The following is a 24,019-nucleotide window of genomic DNA, read 5'->3' as shown; positions in this document are numbered from 1 at the left end:
CCAACATCATACTTGTTCTGTAAGAGGGTAGGCTTGTGTTGCTGCTAACTGTGCTGTACACACATATAATAGGTTAGTGATTGGACACAGAGAATTATATTAGAGTGCCCGTGCTGTATATGACAGCGAAACAAGTAATATCACTGGATAACTCACTGTAGTGCGAGTCCAGACTCAGACATGTTCACGCACAGTGGGGCATAAAGTGCAGCTTGTTAGGACCTAACCTGTTTTGGTAAATAAACTGGGGAATAAACAGTAAAGCTCAGAGTTGAGGATGCCCTTTCCCCACATAATTATCAAAAGCTGCAAAGTACTCTCAGACGTGTGGGCCAGTGATCTGAGCAGCTGCTGTCTCACCAATACTTAGTGACTTGCTGAGGCATAAGATGTGAGATATAATCGGCTGGACCAAAACAATCCTACAAAACAATCCTACAAGTGCCTAAAATGCTGTTGAATCACTTTCCCATAGTTCTCACCTTGTCAATCTCAAACAATTGGCGCACACTTAGGGCCTGATTTAGATCTCAGTGGATGGAATACTCCCTCACAAATGTGATGGGTATCCCGTCCGCCGTATTAGGTTATGCTATAATGGGATTATAATAGGGTGGACAGGCTATGTGTCACATTTGTGACAGAGTAACTCCCTCTGCCAGGATCTAAATCAGGCCCTTAGACTATGGTGTCCGCACTCCTCTGCCTTACTTGATTCAGCATTCAGGGAGGATATTAGGCAAGCAATATGGTCCTAGCTTGAAGTTAATTGGCCATTAGGCTCCATACATTGTTCACTATGGGAAGCTTTTGAATGTTTTATATGTGGTGAATGTATAGTGAAAGGGCATGGGATTCTTAAATCAACTTTTGAAACACTAAGTTAAAAAGAGAAATACTTGTGCTTGAAAAGACACATAGGCACTCATTACGACATTGGCGGTAAATGCCGCTTAACTCTGCGGTGACGGCCGTCAACATACCGCCGCGGTGGCGAATATCCGTTCCCGATATTATGACACACACACACCAAACGGACAGAATACTGCCACATACACAAATCCGCCAGCCCAGAGGTCAGTGGAAAAGTGTTGGTACAAACACCCATACCGTTATGCCAACAAAACAACGCCCACCACATTATGACCCACGAATCACCACAGCGGACATTCAATGGCGGTAAACTGTTGACGGTACCTACCGCCGCACTCAGAATGTCCACCCCAATACAAAACAATACAACGTTGGCCTAAACTAAAATCACACACCTGACACTGATACACACACCACACCCACCCACCCATAGCACTACAAAACACCCACCCACATTACACACATCCCTTTACGAACACCAATAATCTCCACAAGACTAACACGAAGATCACTGAGACAACCACACACACACACACACCACAAACACCCATCCATCTGTCACGCACCCCACATCCCACACCCCACCACATCACTCAACACCATATGCACAACACACACTAAACAACACCCACGTCCCCACTAAGGCACCCCTGTTTCACTGATGAGGAGTTGCGGGTCATGGTGGAGGAAATAGTCAGGGTAGAGCCACAGCTATTTGGAGCACAGGTACAGCAACTATCCATTGCCAGGAAGACGGAGCTATGGTGGAGATTCGTGGACAGGGTGAATGCTGTGGGACAGCATCCAAGAACAAGGGACGACATCAGGAAGATGTGGAATGACCTACGGGGGAAGGTATGTTCCATTGCAGCAAGGCACCAGCTCGCCATCCAGAGGACTGGCGGTGGACACCCACCTCCTCCCCCACAGCTCACAGCATGGGCGGAGCAAGTCTGGCAATACTGCATCCTGAGGGACTCACTGGAGTAGCCAGAGGATTGGACACTGGTCAGTCAAAATTTACTACCTATCACCCCCATACCTGCATGCCATCACACCCCTCACTCCCATCATTCCACTCCATTACACAACCTGCACCTACACATCTGACTAACCCCAATGCCAAGCCCTGCATGGTATACCAAAGCATGGACAGCCCTCCCAGCCCTGCATGTGCACCCATCACCAAAGCATGCACAGCATGGAGAACTAACAATTCAACAAAACATCACCATACACAAACAAAGGTAGCAGGGCAACAGCAACAAGAGAGGGGAAGCTGTACAATATGTCACAGACTTGAAGCATAATACATCACCTACATACCCACAGGTGCCCCAGCCAATCTTAGTGGCGAGGAGGTGCCACGACTATCCAGTCCCCCAACAGAAGATGCCCCCAGTGATGATAGTAACTCTGGGGTTCAGGATCTGGATGAACTACCTGGCCCATCGGGGACCAATGGTCAGTCAGCCACCCCAGCCCACTCACAGTCCACCACCGAGCCTCCACCATCAATATCTAACACCACAGCACCAACCCAACGTCCCCACACCTCTGCCACCAGGACACGTCAATCAGCAGTGTGCCCACCTCTACAGGGAGCCCAGTCCACATCTCACACCCAAGACAATCTGGGACCTGGGGTCAGTGGCAGTGGGCACACAGTTCAGGGGACACAGGCACAGGGGAACAGGGACACTGGGAGGACCGCTGTTCACCAGGGGGAGGATAGCCCAGGGAACCGACTCTGGAGAAGGCACTCACTAAGGTCCTGGGGGCTTACCAACAATCCCAGGACAAGATGGGCCAGATCCTTACCAACATGCAGGATGACAAGCGGCTGCAGGAGGAAAACTATCAGGAGATCAGGGAGGGTTTGCAGCCTCTCAACACCACCATGGTCTCAATAGGAGGGGTGCTGGCAGAGATGGCCAACATCATGAGGGAATGGACAGCACATCAGCTGGCCCCTAGCACTAGCCGGTCTACTGACCAGCCCACCATTTCCACTGCAGCTAGTGGGCAGAGGGCTCTGCCACAGAACCCACAGGCCACCAGCACCCCTCCCCCTGCAGAAGGTGAACCACACCACAAACGTTTCCTGCGACCCAGACAGAGGCCAGAGACACTTGCCAAGACCTAGACCACCACCAGGAAATGAGACCCGCCTGAATGTCCCCCTTGTGTCCCACCCTGTCACCTTGTCCACTTTGAACTGCCTTTGCTCCCCTTCCAATGGCCCCTTGGACGTTGAACCAGTGCTACAAACAAACTAAAACAATCCCCTGTGCTTTCCTTAACCATCATCCCATTCCATTGCACTTTTCCGTCAATCATTTCCACTACAATAAATACCCTTGAACACAACTTGAGTGATAGTGTTTTATGTGATGAAAATGTGCATTTACGGAAACAGTCACATCATGTGTAAATGATCTGAACACTGTGATAGCATACAATTAATGACCTGTAGCTGTCTGTAGTCAACACATCAGTACACAGTTGTTATATCACCAACATCAGCAAAATGAGAAACCATAGGTGACAGTAAGTAGAGATGCAAAGGAAGTGAATACCATCCTGCTGCAGCCACACATAAAATATCAATAATAAGAGGAATGATCAGTTCCACTTTCTCACCTGTGTGTCATTGGAAGTATTGACCTATAACTGATGTTCTGCAGTCCATATCCTCATCCCCTGCCTTCTGATCCTCACTGTCCTCAAGGTCCACTGATGCCACAGGGGCATTTCCAGTTTCCTCCTCCTACAGATAAAGCACATGTCATCTGAGGGCCAGGTTGTGCAACATGCAGCATGCCACTACTATCTGGCAGACCTTCTCGGGTAAGTAGCACAGGGATCCACCTATTAGATGGAGGCATCTGAACATCCCCTTCAGGAGGCCAAAAGTCCTTTCAATAACTATCCTGGTTCGCCCATGTGCATCATTATAACGATTCTCAGCCCCTGTTCTGGGATTCCTCACGTGTGTCAGGAGCCACAATTGGTTTGGGTAGCCATAGTCACACGCAAGTATTGAGGGACAAACATTAGCCTTACACAATGGTATGGGGTTAACACCAGAAGGCATACACTGACATACATTGTGTGGGGAGTCGGGCTCACCAATTAGCCACACCCTCTGCCTCTGTAGTTGTGCCATCACATTTGGAATGCTGCTCTTCCTCAGGACGAAGGTGTCATGCACCGACCCAGGATACTTGGCAGTGACGTGGGAGATGTACTGGTCCGCCAGGCACACCATGTGCACATTGAGTGAGTGGAAACTCTTCTGATTCCTGAACACCTGTTCATTCTGGCAGGGGGTGACAAATGCAACATGTGTACCATCAATCGCCCCAATAATATTGGGTATATGTCCCATTGCATAGAATCCTGCCTTCACAGTGGCCAAATCTTCCACCTGGGGGAAAGCAATGAAGCTGCACATGTATTTAACCAAGGCAGACAAAACCCTTGCCAGCACAATTGAGAACATTGGCTGTGACATTCCTGCTGCCAAGCCCACTGTCACTTGGAAAGAACCAGTTGCCAGGAAATGGAGCACTGATAGAACCTGCACAAGAGGGGGGATCCGAGTAGAATGATGGATAGCTGATATCAAATCAGTCTCCAATTGAGCACACAGCTCTGTGATTGAGGCCCTGTCCAGTCTATAGGTCAGTATTATGTGCCTGTCCTCCAGTGTAGCCAAGTCCACAAGGGGTCTGTACACGGGGTCTTGTCTCCTCCTCCTATTTATCCGCAGTGATAGGTATCTAAGGCACACAAGAGTGAGTAGGGTGTCAGAATTTTAACAATGGAACCACCTCCTCAGTGTACATTGAGCATTGATGTGATGGGAAAATGGGAATGTCAATGTGTGTGCAAATTGTAGCAATGAAGTAGTTATGGATTATCTAAATGTAGTCTACCACCATGAAATGGCGACCGCCTGTCCTGTATCTAGGGACAGGTGGAAGTGAGGTAACTCTGCCGTTGTTGTGCATCATGGCGGAAGGCGGTCTTGCACCGCCATGCCATTCCTCATTGGCTACTATGGTGCTCTATGGAGTACAGTGGCCAATGGGGATCAGCGGCTGCAATAACAGACGTGACCACCATTTTCTATCTAAATCCTCAATTGATTCCTGACTTTCCACAGGACAACACCTACACTGCGTGTGTTGCTCTGACCTGTGTTTGGATCCTGCCATGGCCCGTGTGACTGGGGAAAGGGCCCCTGCCTTCACTTCAGAGGAGTTGGAACACTTGGTAGATGGGGCCTACCCTAGTATGAACAGCTATATGGCCCTCCAGACCAACAGTTGAGTACATCTTGGGCACACTGCATGTGACAAGGTTGCATGGAGATGTGTGTGCAAGCATCGTGTCTTTTGGGGGGGTGGTATGTCTGGTGGTAGAGTACATGGTAGGCGCTGGGTGATGTGTGTGCCAATGGAGATGGAAATGGTATTTGTGGGCCATATGTGTGACAATCTGGATTGTATGTGTAATGGTGTCCTCCTGTCTGTGTTTCCTCTGCAGGTCAGAAGAAGGGACTGTGGCATGCCATTGCCAAGGACATGCAGATCCTGGGGGTCTACAGCAGGCGGAGCACCCACTGTAATAAAAGGTGGGACGACCTGAGACACTGGGCCAGGAAGACCATGGAGGCCCAGCTGGAGATTACCTCCCAATGAGGGTGGGGTGCCCGTCGGAACCTGACTCCCGCTCATGGCCCACCTCAGAGCTGGATGGGCGCTTAAGTCCATCACAGCAGCCACAAGGGGGTGAGTACAGTGGACGTCACAACTATAATTCGTAGATGGCATGGGATCCTGGTGGTGGGTGTCAGTTAGTGGGTGCCCCTTAATTCAAGGTCAGACATTGCAGCGTGATCCAGCTCAAGGGTAATGGTTGTATTGCAAAATCTAGTAACCTAGCTCATTTGCATTCCATGAAAGAGAGGGCTTAGTGACTCCCATGAGTGGTGCAGTTGGGGGGTATTGGCTCACATCTTGTTGTGGTACCTAGCCAATGGAACACCAGTGTGATGCATGGTGCTCAATCCTGATCCCTGTATGCGATGGTAATGTGTATGCTATCTGTGGAGTTGGTGCTGTAATTGACCCAGTGCTCCCTTTCTCTCTCTCCCCCCTTCTTTCTTCAGTCATCCTGTCCATGTGTGCATTAGCATCATCTGGCAGAGGAGCAGGGGTACCGGCAATAGAGGGAGCTGCATCCCACAGGACCCAGGAGGCAGAGTCCACCAACGCTGAGGGAACCAGTGGGACGGAGAGCGAGGGGAGCACCATGGCGGAGACAGGAGGTGACAACACTGACTCTGATTCCTCCTCCGATTCGAGCTCCCTAGTGGTGGCGGACACCTCTGGGACCACCCCAGCTACAGGTACAGCCACCACCCCCCATACCATCACCGCCCTCCCAGTAGCCTCTCACCAAGTTGCTTGTTCCCACTCACCCAGGAGGGTGGGCATCTCCTTTGCCCCAGGCACCTCAGGCCCTGCCCCAGTCATCCCTGCTGCCCTAAGTGCGGAGGCTGTTGACCTCCTGAGATCAATCTCTGTAGGTTAGTCAACCATTGTGAATGCCATCCAGAGGCTGGCATCCCAGATGCAGCAATGCAATGCATTCCTGGAGGTCATTCACGGAGGATTGGCAGCCCAACAGAGATCGTTCCAGGCTCTGGCGTCCTCTCTGATGGGAGCCATTGTCCCTGTTCCTACCGTCCCCCCTCCAACTTCCCAGTCCCAGTCTCCTCAACCCCAACCCATCCCATGCACACAACAAGCATGCACACTAACCATCACACAAGAGTGGCACAGACAAACATGGGCAGCACACTTCAGGCCACAAGCACTCACACAAACAACAGAAATCACACACACACACACACACACACATCAACAGTCACAGCCTCCACTGTTTTCTCCTCCTCCTCCTCTCTCACTTTCACCTCCACACTCACACCTGCATGCACTGCATCGACAGCCACCACCACCATCACCACACCAAGCAGCACACACACCTCAATTGCAGACACCTCCACAACATCCATCCACACGTCCCCTGTGTCCTCTCCCACTCTGTCTGCAGCCCTCCTAAGAGACACAAACGCACGCACTAAGACTCCCAACAGCCATCCACCTCACATCAGCACACTGCCCATGCACCTTCAGCCAAGTCCAGCAGACATACACCTCCAACAACCACTCCCTCCACTCCCATGCCTCCTCCCTCATCCTGCCCCGCTGTCCGTAAGAAGCTTTTCCTTGCCCAACTTGACCTCTTCCCAGCCCCTCCTTCCATTCGTACTGCCCGTAAGAGCAGGGTCACAATGACCCAGCCCAGCACCTCAGCCAAACAGTCCATGGGGACAGTGGAGGCACCTCCTAGTTGTTAAAGCAAGAAAGGGAAGGATCCCACTCCACCACCAAAGAGAGGGAAGGATCCCACTCCACCATCCAAGAGAGGGAAGGATCCCACTCCATCACCCAAGAGAGGGAAGGATCCCACTCCACCACCCAAGAAAGGGAAGGATCCCACTCCACCAACTAAGAGAGGCAAGAGGCCCCCTCCAACAGCAGTGGGCAAGGAGTCCTCACCCCCAGCGGCTGGCAGCGTTTCACTCCAACAGCAGTGGGCAAGGAGCCCTCACCTCCAGCAGAGGCTGGCAGGGTTTCCCCTCCAACAGCAGTGGGCAAGGACCTCATAGACTGTGACCTTGCACTCCCCAGCAAAGGCAAATGGACATGGAGCCCCCTCCAGAACCAGTTGGCAAGTTCCCCACTTCAGCTGAGGTATCCCCAACCCCCCCTTCCCCTTGATATGCCTGGCCATTTCCAACATGATGTCCCTGCACAGTGTAGTGTGGATTTTGTCAGGGAACAAGTTGGGGCTTGGACTGTGCCCTGTGGCCATGTGGGCCTTTTGTACTTTGGTCAGGCCATTGGCCCATTCTGAACATTTACTCATATTTCTCTTATCACATGGACAATATGGTGGCTGTTGGCATCAAATTACTCTATCAGTTCTGGCTAAATGTTGTCATTGCATTATTATGACGTGTGTCCTGTGAGATTGGTTTTCCTCTGCAGCTGGTTGTGTGTATGGTGTGTGTGGTGTGTGTTGTGTGTGTGTGTGTCACTCTCCTTTTTCTCCCTCCCTCGCTTGGGTGCTAGGTGACTGTACTCACCATCGCTGTCTTCGTTGGCGTTGGTGTTCCAGGTGGAGCATGGCGTAGAGGAGCATCGGGAAGACTTGAAGTTCAGCGGGGTTGACCTTCTCTGTGTCTCTGATGGTGAGTCTTTTATCTTCTGTGGTCAATTTCTGCCAGGCTTTTGATGGCTTTGGTACCACCGCAGAAATCATGGTGGTTTGCTAAGTCATAATATGGTGGGCGGTACCTTGTCTTCCGCCTGGCTGTTGATGGCTGCTGTCGTGGTCAGTAGTGTTAACACCCTGGCGGTTGGTTTGGTACATTGGCTGTTTATGGGAGGTATCACCGCCATGGTCTTAAATTGGCAGTAGTTACTGCCAGCCTGTTGGCGGTGTTACCGCCACTTTAACAGTCACCGCCATTGTCATAATGACTACCATATTGTGAACCTAGGGGCCTCATTACAAGGCTGGCGGTCTTAAGAACCCCAGCTTCGCTGTGGCGGTCAGGACCACTGCTGCTGTGGTGGTCTGACCGTAACATAAGACCCTGGTTTTCAGACTTCCAGTTTTCCGCCGTCTCTGCTGGGATCAGTGATGGAGGTTGTAATCCGCCAGGGCAGCGCTGCATGTCGGGAGTTTGGCGGACAGGCTTTCCCATCCGCCAAACTCAAAATGAGGCCCTAGATCTGAAAACACCACTGAACCAGATAGGGAGATTAAATTCCTAGGGAAATTCACAGCTGCCTGCCAGGCTATATGGGGTAGGCGAATGCCCTGGAAGAATCCAGGCGGCGTTTATCAGACCATAGTGGTCGGCCTCTGTTGTTATGCAGATTAACACAGAAGAGGGTGAGATGTTATATGACCCAGCCTACATCTTATCAATGCTTACCAGCTATCACTCTACATTGTACTCGTCATAGTCCAAACACAAAATACCTGATGTACAACAATAACTTTATAGGAAAACCTTGCAGTGCTTGAAACTGACGAACGTATACTATTATGTCTGCCCATCACCCAGAGGCAATGCAAATGTGATTAAAATATGATAAATATAAATGTCCAGGTGGGAATAAAATACCTATTGAATTCAATAAAAAACATGCAGAAGAACTCGCCTTGGTGCTATTAACGATATACGAGGAGGGATACTCCCGCCCTTGCTAAGAGAAGCCATTATAATCACCGTGCTCAAATCAGACAAACCTTCCCCCACTGTTGTGATTCAGACAGGCACCTATGCTTGATAAACATAGACAGTACGATTTTATGCTACTGCCACTCATCCTGAACCTGGTGAGACCAGATGAATCTGTTTTTATTCCACAGCAGACAACCTGCACATCTTTTTTGCGGTCACATATCAAATTGGCATCAATACATCAGATATATCAGCAGTCGCCACTTAGAATGGCCTTTTTAATTCACTGGGATAGAGAGGATGGAAGTTGGGAGAGTTATGGTGTGCTAGTTAAAACTACTGGATACCTTCCCGACAGCTAGATTCAGAGTGAATGGTAAGCTATCTACCCATAGCATAATAGGTACAGCAACGCAGCAGGGGTGCCCACAGTCATGATATTTATTGAATGTTCTGGTGGTTAAGCCACCGGCCAGCAAACTCAGAGAATTTCACCATACGTGCAGCATAAAGGGTCTGAAAATGTTGCTGCCAATGTATGCAGGTGAATTTATCTCATTGGTTGAGGACTTAGAATGCAATTTGAACTCTATTATTAGGGAAAGTCTAACCTTTGGCGGATGGTCAGTCTCTGATGCTACCCCTGACTAGAACTACCATCACTGGAGTGTCTTTTTAAATTGTAGGCTGACCTCATTAGATATCTGGATATACAGAACCGTGCAGACATAGAAATCATTATAGAAAATGCATGACACCAATATTATCACTGCTATAGAAATTGATTGGGCTCCTCATGTCAGTAGCAGGAAGAGTGGCTCATGAGGAGGGTGCTGCTCCTGGAGCTATTATACGTGTTCCAAAATATCCACATCCTTTCAACTAGAGCATTCTTTACACAAGTGAGAGCACTTATGATAAAATTAGAATGGGCTGGCAAGCAGCTTAGAGTAAGGAGGGCTTAAATTGAATATTCCTATCGGAAGGGTAGGTTCGCTGCTCCCAATATTGAAGTGTACTACTTGTTTCACAGCTTGCTCACTACTGGTTCCATAACAGTAAACATGTATTGCACTATGACTTGAAAAAGGACTGGTAGGCCTAGTAACTCTGAACACAATTTTGATTAAAAAGCCCCAAAGTCCCAATAGAGAAATACATATTGTTGAGTGCACTGTGGGCCTGGTCAAGGCTGGCCATGCTGAGTGGGGTAACGGAAGTGTATTTCCCAATGATGTCACTGTTCAGTAACCCCCCCACTCTAAAATCTACTTGATGAGAAATGTATTCTCAAAGAAGAATTTTAGGACATACCAGGTATATTTGGGAAAGGTAGCTGATACCTCTACGCATGTTCTGACATACCAGAGACTGCATCATGTGTTTGTTGATCTCTTGTTCTCAATATAGGTGGAATATGAGTGGAAACTCTGTACTTTAATTATGGCAAACTCACACTTAGTCAGACTGATCATAATTAGATATAGCAATGTAAAGAATGACATGGTCATGGACAATATGTACATTAAACCAAGCCGGTGGCAAGACTTTGGTATTGAGATTTTAGAGGGCTCATGAGCTTATTGTTGTCAGCAGACAAAAGAGCCCCCCCCCCAAATTGAACATGTAGGTTAATACATTTTAACTTCATACATAGAGTATATTCCACACTACAGTCAGAATGGTTAAATATGGTATAATCAAAGGCTCACAATCAAGCGGGCATCATTCACCTGTCCTGGCACTGCTCATTAGTTAGCTCATTCTGTTCAAGGGTTGTGGAGGCAGTGAACAACATGACCAAGCACAGTGTGGAGTTCACAGTTCTTTTGGGGTAGATGAAAAACATTCCAAAAACATATAGAACATTGGTAATAATGACAATGCTGATTGGGATTTGTAGAGGTGCTATGCATGGTAGAGGGGACAGTCGTCCCAGCTTAGGGAATGGCTTAAGAGTTTAACATTGTGAGATGAATTATCAGGGGTGCATGCTTTCATGTTACCAGTGCATCCTGTTCAACAAATATTTGGAGGCTGTTGCGAACATACGTGACCAACCAAAATGACCCGCAGAGATGGTATACTAGTGATGGCATTTTTAGTGGTATGTAGTCCCATGTCTTGGGTCGCTGGACAGCAGGGTTAGTTATGCAAAATATCTAATGGGTTGTGATTGTAGTGTCACCTGGTTAATCATTACACCATATCCTGCAGTGTTCATGAGCTATTGTAAAAATGTGTAAACACTAATGATTGTTTCACATTTCTTGTACTTTAATTGACCAATTTATAAATAATGTAATCACTACTGAGTGTTTCACATTTCTTGTACTTTAATTGAACAATTATAAATAGAAATCAAAACTAAAAGAGCATTTTATGAAAGGACATCAATCCTTATCCCCATCATGTGGCTTTCTGCATTATCGGTTCTGCTCCGGTGTGTGGAAGAAAACCTTTCCGGTGTTTGTATATATGGCCCACAGGTAGGGCTTTTTGGTGTCGGTTGTCAGCACAATTGTCTACATGACTTATTGCTTACTATATACAGAGTGGGCTTTAGTTCAGCCCCCCTTCATCTATTGGCTTCTTTGGACCAGATTGTTTTAGCCATTGGTTAGGCACATTGTAAAACACATATTAGATCAACACAAGTGTTATTTCTCTATCCTATTGTGCTATTGACTGTTCGGTGTAACCATCTACCTCCTATAGCATACTTGCACTGCAATGAATGACTATTGCCTCTAAAAATCCATATAAACCATCATACTTTGTGTCACATTCAGGTCTTTGTCTCCTACCCATGCTGTATACATAAATCAATCTTTATCTCGTTATATTTTTCAAATGCTCTTGTCATGACTCAAAGCAGAGCCTGACCCTTATATGGTCTCGTAATTGCTTTTGTTTATCACATCAGAGGGTCAGTTTGGGTCAGTGTCCCAAAATCAGTCACACAAAAAGTGATGGTGAAAATATTTGCAAACATCAAACCAATAGTAATCACTTGTCGTAGCATTTTAACCTATCGTAATCCTCCCATTTTTCACCCACTTTCGCAACATTATAAACAAAAAGCAAATTGAAAATGTGTGCATGATATAGACATGGTTATATATCAGTACCTTCTTCCGTCAGTATCACTCCACCAGAAACACTGTCAAAACTCAGGTTACCCCTAACATAGGATTTTGAATGTGGCTGGGGGAACACTGTGGAACCCACCAGTCTTGTTTCTTGTTAACAATACTGACCACTTCCAAGACTGCGCTCTGAGCCAACATTGAAGAGTGCCACTGGAATCAAGCTAGCCTGGCTGAAGAAGGATGATACCCTGAAACCGGTCCCAGGATGCTTGTTTCTGGTCCAGGGAGGACCTGGCCTGGCAGTTCGGGCTGGACTGTTCCCATGAGGAACAGGGTCAAGACTGATTTGCATATGGCTGGGTCCAAACTGGGGTGGCATGGTGAGCAAAAGAACGATGGATTAAGCCCAGATCTGTGACTGGGAGTGAGAGTTTGCATTGTCAGCACTCTGTCCATCATCCTTTTGTGTTGCTAAAGCTGCCGAAGTGGGAAGGGGATGCCCAGACGTGGGTCCCTTGCTCACTGTGCCACTGGAATCAAGCTAGCCTGGCTGAAGAAGGGTGATACCCTGAAACCGGTCCCAGGATGCTTGTTTCCGGTCCAGGGAGGACCTGGCCTGGCAGTTCGGGCTGGACTGTTCCCATGAGGAATAGGGTCAAGACTGATTTGTATATGGCTGGGTCCAAACTGGGGTGGCATGGTGAGCAAAAGAATGATGGATTAAACCCAGATATCTGTGACTGGGGGTGAGTGTTTGCATTGTCAGCACTCCGTATATCATCCTTTTGTGTTGCTAAAGTTGCCCTAAGTGGGAAGGGTATGCCCAGACGTGGGTCCCTTGCTCACTGTGCCACTGAAATCAAGCTAGCCTGGCTGAAGAAGGGTGATACCCTGAAACCGGTCCCAGGGTGCTTGTTTCTGGTCCAGGGAGGACCTGGCCTGGCAGTTCGGGCTGGACTGTTCCCATGAGGGACAGAGGCAAGACTGATTTGCATATGGCTGGGTCTAAACTTGGGTGGCATGGTGAGCAAAAGAACGATGGATTAAACCCAGATCTGTGACTGGGGGTGTGTGTTTGCATTGTCAGCACTCCGTCGATCATCCTTTTGTGTTGCTAATACTGCTCATCTCAACAGATGGAGTTTCCCACAGATTTCCGGCAGCATCCCTTGCGCAATGTATTTTTAATACTACAAGAACACAAGACAATTGATATCCTCAGCTCCTACACCAACTTAAAATGCACGCAGTTTTTCATTTACATGGAATTTGCATGAATAGTAACATTTTATAGGAAAGGAGACCAACAGAAGATTTACTCTACAGGCTAATGTACTGTGGTAAACATTCAACATATCATTGACACAGTACTTTTTTTTTATTAGAGCCAGGATAATTGTAATTAGACTGGTCTTGTTTCAATGTTTTATAGCAGCTGTTAAGGTTTCTCAACCTGAGACACCAATCAAAAACGAAGGTTCAAACAGGATTTTCACATAACACTGCATGAGCCAAGGGGACAGTTGTTACAGCGCTCCTTGGAGAGTATGATTGAATACCAATACCTAGATCAAGTTAACAGTCAGGGGCCCGATAGGAATCTCGCAATTTAAACAAGTAATAGCTAACTCTCCCAAGCTATCACTAAATTGGATTAGTAAGAAAAGGCACTGCTACTCTCTTCCCTAGCTCTGCCACATTTTCTGGCTTCCTAGCACCAATTACACTCCTTTGCACTGGAAATTACCAAGTACAAAATATTATGTTTACACCAGTTAAAAATCTTTTCCAACTTCCAACTTTTCTAACTTGGTTTATGTGCAGCACACAAGCACATTTAGAAATGCAAACTTTACTCTCACTATGCACCTGCTTCAAGGAGGCATACATTTCTGGTACAAAGCACTGTCTGCAAATAGTAGATGTGGCTTTACATCAAGAACCATAGGTGGTTACATGGGAAAAACCATGTACCACTCCTGGGATGGCCCCCGCACAAAGTAGCTATAGGAAAGTCCTCCTTTTTGCCCTGGTCACTCCCAAACTTTTTGGACAGATACTGGTGGTTACTGACTCTTGGCTGTGCCCTGGGTACTGCTTACCAGACCCAGGGCCAGTGCTCTTTGTAAATTTGATATGCAAATTAGGATAATTATAATTGACAGTATCAACCTACCTATAAGGCCCTATTATATGGTAGGGCATGTAGGTTTATGGACCCCCAGCATTGATAGTGCACCTATGGTGCACTGCTGAAGTGCCCAGTGTCATTTTAAAGGCAGACCTGCCTTGCTGGCTGCTTTTAAACTAAAGTTATATCCAAATTCGACTTTGGAATAAAAAGTACTTCCAAAGTCTTTAACTACTTTAATTTTACATATAAGTCACCCCTAAGGTGTGCCCTACACACCTCTAGGGTTGGGTGACATATAACTATAACCAGGGACGTTATAAAAATAGTTTTATAAGCCCTGGTGAGGTAAAACAGCCAAATTCATTTTTCCCTCATTGTAGTGAAAAGCCTCCACAGGCTCGAATGGGGAGACTTTATTTTAATTCATAAAGTCCCCTAAAGTGTCAGATACCTCAAGTTTGGCATGAAATTAATTGTTATAATAAATCCCACAACTTACAATTGTTGGATGTAATATAACATGTTCAGGTAAAGAGTTTTAAACTCTACCAAAAAAGTTGCCAACTTCAGCCCTGTAGTGCTCTACTCTGATTGTCCAGCCTCTGGCAGCCTGGCCAGGCTGCTTTATAAGGTGTGTAGTAGCCTGGGCTGAACACAAAGAGATGTGACTGGGGGATGAGAACTTCCCTCAGAAGATGGAGAAGCAGAAAGTGGGGAGGGCTGCCAAACTGGTCTTCAAAGGCAGAGAAGGACATTTGGAGCAACCCAGCACCTCCCTCACATTCTGCAAACCCAGACAATTAGGTGCCCTCTTGATTAGATTAGGAGAGGGAAGGAGAGGGGTATGTTTAGGATTTTTAGCCACACCAGTGGGTGGGCTCAGCCAGATGTAACCTCAAAAATCATTTTCATCCATGATGGATTATTGAGGAATGTTGCTCCCTGGGATTGATTTTTGCCATACTTCCCAGGAAGTGGTCATCACAGGGGAAAGGACCCTGCATCTGATTGGAGAACCAGGACCCCCCTGTTTTTCATCCAGGAGCAAGGATAAAACTGGTAGGCCTGCACTCACACCTCAGATCCCTACAAGGAAGAACTTCAGGAGAGGAAGGACTTCCCTGCTGGACCCCTGACATGCACCTCAACACTGCACTCTGGGGGACTGCACCAGCTGCACACTTGGGCTTCAACACAAGAAGGACTTTGCCTGGCTTCAACTAGTTCAAGGAGGGACTCCCTATTTGCTACAGATGAAAAATTGTTAACCAGAGTCCCCTGCACCAACTCCTGAAGAAACTGACCAGCTGACCACTATTCAGTGGCCAATTTGGAGTTTGCACTGGGTACATTCTGGGAGTTGTAGTCCGCACCCTCAAGGAGCATCTCAGAGCTTTTGGAACCTTAGGGTGAGCTGTGGACCTCAAAAGAACCTTAAAAGAATATCTTGGAGAAGATCCAGAAGGTTGGAGAAGTTTGGAGAACGTTTGGAAAAAAGCTCCATAATGGGACTGACCCGCTGTGGCAACTCTAGCTGGCTTGCCTCAACCGCGACCCAGCCTGACTTGCAAGTTCATCCCAGTGAAGAAAATCTCAGAGAAAGTCAGAACACAGAAAGTTGACCGGGACATCCCAGGCAGTGCATCTGAAGAGGGCTCCAAGGACATCGGATCATGATTCAGATTTGCCCCGGTCGAAGGATTTTCACCTCGAAAAAAACAAATACGTCCGAAAGAAAAAATCTCCACTGAGGGCTCCCGCAACGCGTATCCGAGGAAGAGTTGCAGGAGTTCGGATTGGACTGGCGACTAGATCCAGCTGAAGAAAATCTTCAAGAAAACAACTAAGTCCGAAAGTAAACTTTTGACAGAGGCCTTCTGCAGGCTGTAGCCGAGCAGGGCTCTATTGCAGTTGGCCTTAAACCTTGACTTTGCCCCGATCGAGGTGAGACCAGATGACCAGATTGGCGCTATTTGTTTCTAAGTGCTAAAAAGCATTAATTCTTTAAAAATTCACATCTCAGGTTCCCTTTATTCGATTTTATTTGTTTTGGTGTCATTTTAACGCAAAAAATATTTCCTATTCTTATAGATTAGTTTTGGATTTTTAAACTGTTTCCTGTGTTTTATTTGATTACTGTTTGTGATATTTGAATGCTTTACGCTTTGTCTCCTAAGTTAAGCCTTGTCGCTCGTTGCCAAGCTACCAAGGGTTGAGCTGGGTTTAATTTATAGAGACATCACTGGACCTACGTGGAGGTTAGTGGCATTTTGCTAGGTGTAGGTACTTAGCTGCCCTTACCAATAACCCATTTTCCAGCAGTAGCAAAAAGAAAAGCACGCAAAGCACTACTTTTTGTTACTCTAGGGCTGGAAAGTAAATTCCAAATAAATGCCTTGCACCGAACTTCATCACTTTATTGACTTTGTAATGGTGCAAAATGTTGATATATATAACCCATTGTGTCAACATACAATCTGGTACCATCCTATCGCCAGGAGAAGTTCAGTATCTACTGCTGGCACTTTTGGTAAGATCAGTCAGTCACGACCACCTAAAGATTCCAAAGACCCACCTATGATGAAAAGTTGATTAATGCTCGAACCAACAACACACGATGCTGTTCCAGCTGAAGTAAAGAGACAAAACCAGGGGTTAGATGTACAAAGCCTTTTTCCAGTCTTAAACGGGCCGATTTACAGAAATACAAAAAGGCTTTTTCTAATGTATGAAACCCAGCTTGTGATTTGCTAACACATATCCAATCACAATTTGGATTTGCGACCTAATAATGATTCAATATATAAAATAGAGGTGTTTAGGGTGTCCCTTTCAAATACCAAATAGTAGTGGCATGTGTTAGACCTGACAGCCTTAGGGTGGTCACCCCTAACTTTTTGCCTGCCTCCCTCCACTTTTTGGACACTGTTTTTGCTGGTTTTTAGACTCTGCGCACTTTACCACTGCTAACCAGTGCTAAAGTGCATATGCTCTCTCCCTTTAAACATGGTAACATTGGATCATACCCAATTGGACTATTTAATTTACTTATAAGTCCCTAGTAGAAGGCACTATATGTGCCCAGGGCTTGTAGATTAAATGCTACCAGTCGGCCTGCAGCAATGATTTTGCCACCCATTTAAGTAGCCCCTTAACCTTGTCTCAGGCCTGCCTTGTCTCAGGCCTGTGTGTGCAGTTTCACTGCCAATTCGACTTGGCATTTAAAAGTACTTGCCAAGCCTAAAACTCCCCTTTCCCCTTTATCTACATATAAGTCAACCCTAAGGTGTGCCCTAGGTAACCCCTAGGGCAGGGTGCTGTGTGGGTAAAAGGCAGGACATGTACCTGTGTAGTTTACATGTCCTGACAGTGTAAAACTCCTAAATTCGTTTTTACACTACTGTGAGGCCTGCTCCCTTCATAGGCTAACATTGGGGCTGCCCTCATACATTGCTGGAGTGGTAGCTGCTGATATGAAAGGAGTAGGAAGGTCATATTTAGTATGGCCAGAATGGTAATACAAAATCCTGCTGACTGGTGAAGTTGGATGTAATATTGCTATTTTAGAAATGCCACTTTTAGAAAGTGAGCATTTCTCTGCACTTAAATCTTTCTGTGCCTTACAATCCACGTCTGGCTGGGTTTAGTTGACAGCTCCTTGTGCATTCACTCAGACACACCCCAAACACAGGATACTCAGCCTCACTTGCATACATCTGCATTTTGAATGGGTATTCCTTGGCTGGGAGGGTGGAGGGCCTGCTCTCATACAAAGGACTGCCACACCTCCTACTTGGACCCTGGCAGACAGGATTGAACTGAAAGGGGACCTGGTGCACTTCTAAGCCACTCTTTGAAGTCTCCCCCATTTCAAAGGAAGATTTGCGTATAAAAACAGGGCCTCTGCCCTACCACCTCAGACACTTCCTGGAGGAGAAACTTGTAACCAGAACCTGCATCCTGCCAAGAAGAACTGCCTGGCTGCCCAAAGGACTCACCTGACTGCTTTCTGTGAAGGACTGCTGCCTTGCTGTTGCCCTGCTGCTTTGCTGCTCCCTGACTGTGGTGAAGAAGTGCTCTCCAAGGGCTTGGATAGAGCTTGCCTCCTGTTCCCTGAAGTCTCAGGACCAAAAAGACTTCTCTCTTGCTACTGGACTCTTTGTGCGGTGAACATTTGATGCACAGCTTGCTAAAAATGATGCACAGCCTGCCCCGCGGTGAGAAATTCACTGCACGCCGAACCGGAACGACGCAGCCCGACTTCGCAAGGAGAAGATCGACGCGGTGCCTGCATTGCGACCGGAACTTTGATGCACGGCCCACAGGATCGACGCACAGATGACCTGGGATGACGCAGCCCAATTTCCAGAGGGGAAATCGACGCAGCGCCTGCCGCGCGCAAGAAATCTCCACGCAACGCCTACCGGAACGACGCAGCGCTTGTGACTCTGCTCCACAAGCCCAGGATTCCACGCACAGACCCCAGGACTTCTGAAAACCCCGCAACCCAAAGAGGATCCACAACCGAGCGCCAGAAATCGACGCACAGCCGTCCCTGCGTGGAAACTAAACGACTCATCACCGTGTGAGTAGCAAGAAATCGACGCACACCCCCTTTGTTTCCATGCTTCTCCTCCTCTGCAGCCCATTGCGGAGATTTTTCAGCTGAACCAGGTACTTTGTGCTAAAAAGAGACTTTGTTTGCTTTTAAAAGACTTAAGACACTTTGGCCCATATTTATACTTTTTGACGCAAAACTGCGCTAACGCAGTTTTGCGCCCAAAAAATTAGCACCGGCTAACGCCATTCTGAAGCGCCATGCGGGCGCCGTATTTATTGAATGGCGTTAGCCGGCGTTAGCCGACCGGCGCTGCCTGGTGTGCGTGAAAAAAAAACACGTACACCAGGCAGCGCCGGCGTAGGGAAAAATGGCGTTTGGGTGTCCAAAAATGGGGCAAGTCAGGCTGAGGTAAAAAAATCGTCTCAACCCGATTTGCGCCATTTTCTTTGGGTGCCCAGACGCCATTAACATGACTCCTGTCTTAGCAAAGACAGGAGTCATGCCCCCTTGCCCAATGGCCATGCCCAGGGGACTTCTGTCCCCTGGGCATGGTCATTGGGCATAGTGGCATGTAGGGGGGCTCAAATCAGGCCCCCCTATGCCAAAAAAAAAATTAAAAAAAATACTTACCACAACTTACCTTTTCTTCCCTGGGATGGGTCCCTCCATCCTTGGGTGTCCTCCTGGGGTGGGCAAGGGTGGCAGGGGGTGTCCCTGGGGGCTTGGGAGGGCACCTCTGGGCTCATTCTGAGCCCACAGGTCCCTTAACGCCTGCCCTGACCCAGGCGCTAAAATCCGGCGCAAATGCGGGTTTTTTAGTCCCGCCCACTCCCGGGCGTCATTTTTGCCCGGGAGTATAAATACGACGCATGTGCATCGCAGTCATTTTTTAAGACGGGAACGCCTACCTTGCATATCATTAACGCAAGGAAGGTGTTCACGCAAAAAAATGACGCTAACTCCATGAACTTTGGCGCTAGACGCGTCTAACGCCAAAGTATAAATATGGAGTTAGTTTTGCGTAGAATTTGCGTTGAAAAAAACGACGCAAATTCGGCGCAAACGGAGTATAAATATGCCCCTTTATATCACTTTTCAGTGATATCTCGACATTTACTTATTGCATCTTTGATCGTTTTGACCTACAAATATCCAGATAAATATTATATATTTTTCTAAACACTGTGTGGTGTATTTTTGTGGTGCTATTTTGTGTTATTGTATGATTTATTGCACAAATACTTTACACATTGCCTTCTAAGTTAAGCCTGACTGCTCCATGCCAAGCTACCAGAGGGTGGGCACCGGATAATTTGGATTGTGTGTGACTCACCCTGACTAGAGTGAGGGTCCTTGCTTGGACAGGAGGTAACCTGACTGCCAACCAAAGACCCCATTTCTAACAGCATCTAATCATATTATGTGACCAAAATGCGGTTGCAAAACATTCATACTTAACCACACTCAAAGTTGGTGGTAACCCATTCAAAAATGAGAAGTATCAAAAAATATTTTTTAAGAAGAGGCAGTGATCCATGCCTACTCTTAAAAAATAAAAATGAAACATTTAATTTTTATTTTTAAACACATTGCATTTCCCATTAAGGAAACAGGCTCCATTTAAAAAAAAAATAATTATTTTAAAGCAGTAACAGATATGGTGGTCTGCTAACCCCAGGAAGCCTCTATCCCTGTGATGAAAGTGTTTCCTAGTTGGTCACAAATTGTGACCTACCTCATTAATTTTTATGATGTAGGTTGAATATCAACCCACTACAGGGAGTGCAGAATTATTAGGCAAGTTGTATTTTTGAGGATTAATTTTATTATTGAACAACAACCATGTTCTCAATGAACCCAAAAAACTCATTAATATCAAAGCTGAATATTTTTGGAAGTAGTTTTTAGTTTGTTTTTAGTTTTAGCTATGTTAGGGGGATATCTGTGTGTGCAGGTGACTATTACTGTGCATAATTATTAGGCAACTTAACAAAAAAAAATATATACCCATTTCAATTATTTATTATTACCAGTGAAACCAATATAACATCTCAACATTCACAAATATACATTTCTGACATTCAAAAACAAAACAAAAACAAATCAGTGACCAATATAGCCACCTTTCTTTGCAAGGACACTCAAAAGCCTGCCATCCATGGATTCTGTCAGTGTTTTGATCTGTTCACCATCAACATTGCGTGCAGCAGCAACCACAGCCTCCCAGACACTGTTCAGAGAGGTGTACTGTTTTCCCTCCTTGTAAATCTCACATTTGATGATGGACCACAGGTTCTCAATGGGGTTCAGATCAGGTGAACAAGGAGGCCATGTCATTAGATTTCCTTCTTTTATACCCTTTCTTGCCAGCCACGCTGTGGAGTACTTGGACGCGTGTGATGGAGCATTGTCCTGCATGAAAACCATGTTTTTCTTGAAGGATGCAGACTTCTTCCTGTACCACTGCTTGAAGAAGGTGTCTTCCAGGAACTGGCAGTAGGACTGGGAGTTGAGCTTGACTCCATCCTCAACCCGAAAAGGCCCCACAAGCTCATCTTTGATGATACCAGCCCAAACCAGTACTCCACCTCCACCTTGCTGGCGTCTGAGTCGGACTGGAGCTCTCTGCCCTTTACCAATCCAGCCACGGGCCCATCCATCTGGCCCATCAAGACTCACTCTCATTTCATCAGTCCATAAAACCTTAGAAAAATCAGTCTTGAGATATTTCTTGGCCCAGTCTTGACGTTTCAGCTTGTGTGTCTTGTTCAGTGGTGGTCGTCTTTCAGCCTTTCTTACCTTGGCCATGTTTCTGAGTATTGCACACCTTGTGCTTTTGGGCACTCCAGTGATGTTGCAGCTCTGAAATATGGCCAAACTGGTGGCAAGTGGCATCGTGGCAGCTGCACGCTTGACTTTTCTCAGTTCATGGGCAGTTATTTTGCGCCTTGGTTTTTCCACACACTTCTTGCGACCCTGTTGACTATTTTGAATGAAACGCTTGATTGTTCGATGATCACGCTTCAGAAGCTTTGCCATTTTAAGAGTGCTGCATCCCTCTGCAAGATATCTCACTATTTTTGACTTTTCTGAGCCTGTCAAGTCCTTCTTTTGACCCATTTTGCCAAAGGAAAGGAAGTTGCCTAATAATTATGCACACCTGATATAGGGTGTTGATGTCATTAGACCACACCCCTTCTCATTACAGAGATGCACATCACCTAATATGCTTAATTGGTAGTAGGCTTTCGAGCCTATACAGCTTGGAGTAAGACAACATGCATAAAGAGGATGATGTGGTCAAAATACTCATTTGCCTAATAATTCTGCACTCCCTGTACTAATCGGGAATTTGCAAAACGACCAATTAGTTCATAGATCGCTTTGCAAATTACCACACTGGTCTCAAAAATACTGGTAGCAAATTGCGACCAGTATATTTTGCAACCAGTTGTACGTCTTGCCCCTACTCTTGTAAGCTTCAGGAAAGATGTTAAAACTTATATCTTCACCAAATAGGGCTGAGCCTAGAGTACAGATATCTCAAGTTGATTTCAATTTTAATATACGTTTGTGGTGCTACATTAGGATGCCAGAGGAAACTTAGTTTACAGAGTGTGCCATATAGATATATAACATAAAATAAGTTAATTAAATGAGCTCTCGTCTAGATTATGAGAGCTCAATTTACTCAAGGGCCTGTAGGTGTGTGATCATCAAATTGCAATCATTTCAGAATGTTGCTCAGAAACTTTGACTTGTTACTGCCTCATTTGGCCAAACTCGGTGAAATAGCCAAACACTTTTTATAGTGCTCCATATAGTGCATCATGCACTGTAAGGTACTGCTTCTCTTCATTAGGAAAACGATTAATCTACAACTGCCTGTGATTCCTTATCACTTTTAGATTGCTTTCTTCTTTTTTCACAATACGAATTTGGTACTATTCCTTTTCAGTTTTGTTACCTACGTCACATGGAACGATTTCCCATGTTGTTTCAGGTAGACCATTCCTTCAGCATGCTTAGAAAAAAGCCGAACCCTTTTTCTTTTCCAGTCTTAATTAGTAGTTCTTTGTTTCTGGTTTAAACTGTGCAGAGAATCGCTACGGTGTTTGCATAGCATACAAACAAATATAGACAATATAATACAAAACAATCAATGGTAATGCGGTACCATAATTTGTATTTATTTGTCACTGTTGTTTCTGATTGTTATACTTGCCAAAATGTGGTCACCAAATAGAGGTAGGATTTTTCAGTGTTCATAACTACCAAATTTATATTGAGGACATAACAAGAAATGACAATATGAATTTAGGCTCCATGATGTCTTAACAAGAAATTGCATCACATGACACTGGACCCAGAGGAGAGGAAAGGACAGTGTTACTTCCAACCCAGAATACATAATGAGAATTACTGTGTATGACATTATGAGAGAACTTTTAACAATTTCCCTTTTTTCATGGGGTGCCATACTCCTAGGAGGGGATCTCAATGCCACGCTCGACCCATATGTTGATCGCTGCCACGTGTGACACGGGGCTGCGCATCTACCTTAGCCTTGTTCCAGGGCATATCCGATCTTTCCCTAGTAGATGTTTGGAGACATCTAGATCCCTGCAAACGTGATTACACGTTCTACTCCAACGACCACAATACATACTCATGCATTGAATACTTCCTGATTTCCAGTACACTGCTCTCCCACTTGCTGGACTCAACAGCCTAAGTTAAAGTCTTGTCCGACCACGCTCCTGTAAGCCTAGAGATAAAGCCCAATAACAATCAACCCCTATTCCCACCTCCATGGGTTTTAAATGAGGTAGCATTCCACGATCCGTCCCTTCACTATCGAATAAAAGACACCCTTGAACACTATTTTACTGGTAATGACACTGGATACGTATCCTTCACGACTCTATGGGATGCGGCGAAGGCAGTCCTGCGAGGACAACAAATTTTCACATACAGCCGCACTCGAGATGAACGGCCAAACGTCAAAAGCAGGAATTGCTGAA

This window comes from Pleurodeles waltl, chromosome 3_1, assembly GCF_031143425.1.
Source record: "Pleurodeles waltl isolate 20211129_DDA chromosome 3_1, aPleWal1.hap1.20221129, whole genome shotgun sequence".
In the NCBI taxonomy this organism is placed as follows: domain Eukaryota; kingdom Metazoa; phylum Chordata; class Amphibia; order Caudata; family Salamandridae; genus Pleurodeles; species Pleurodeles waltl.
Note: the sequence above shows the minus strand (reverse complement) of the source record.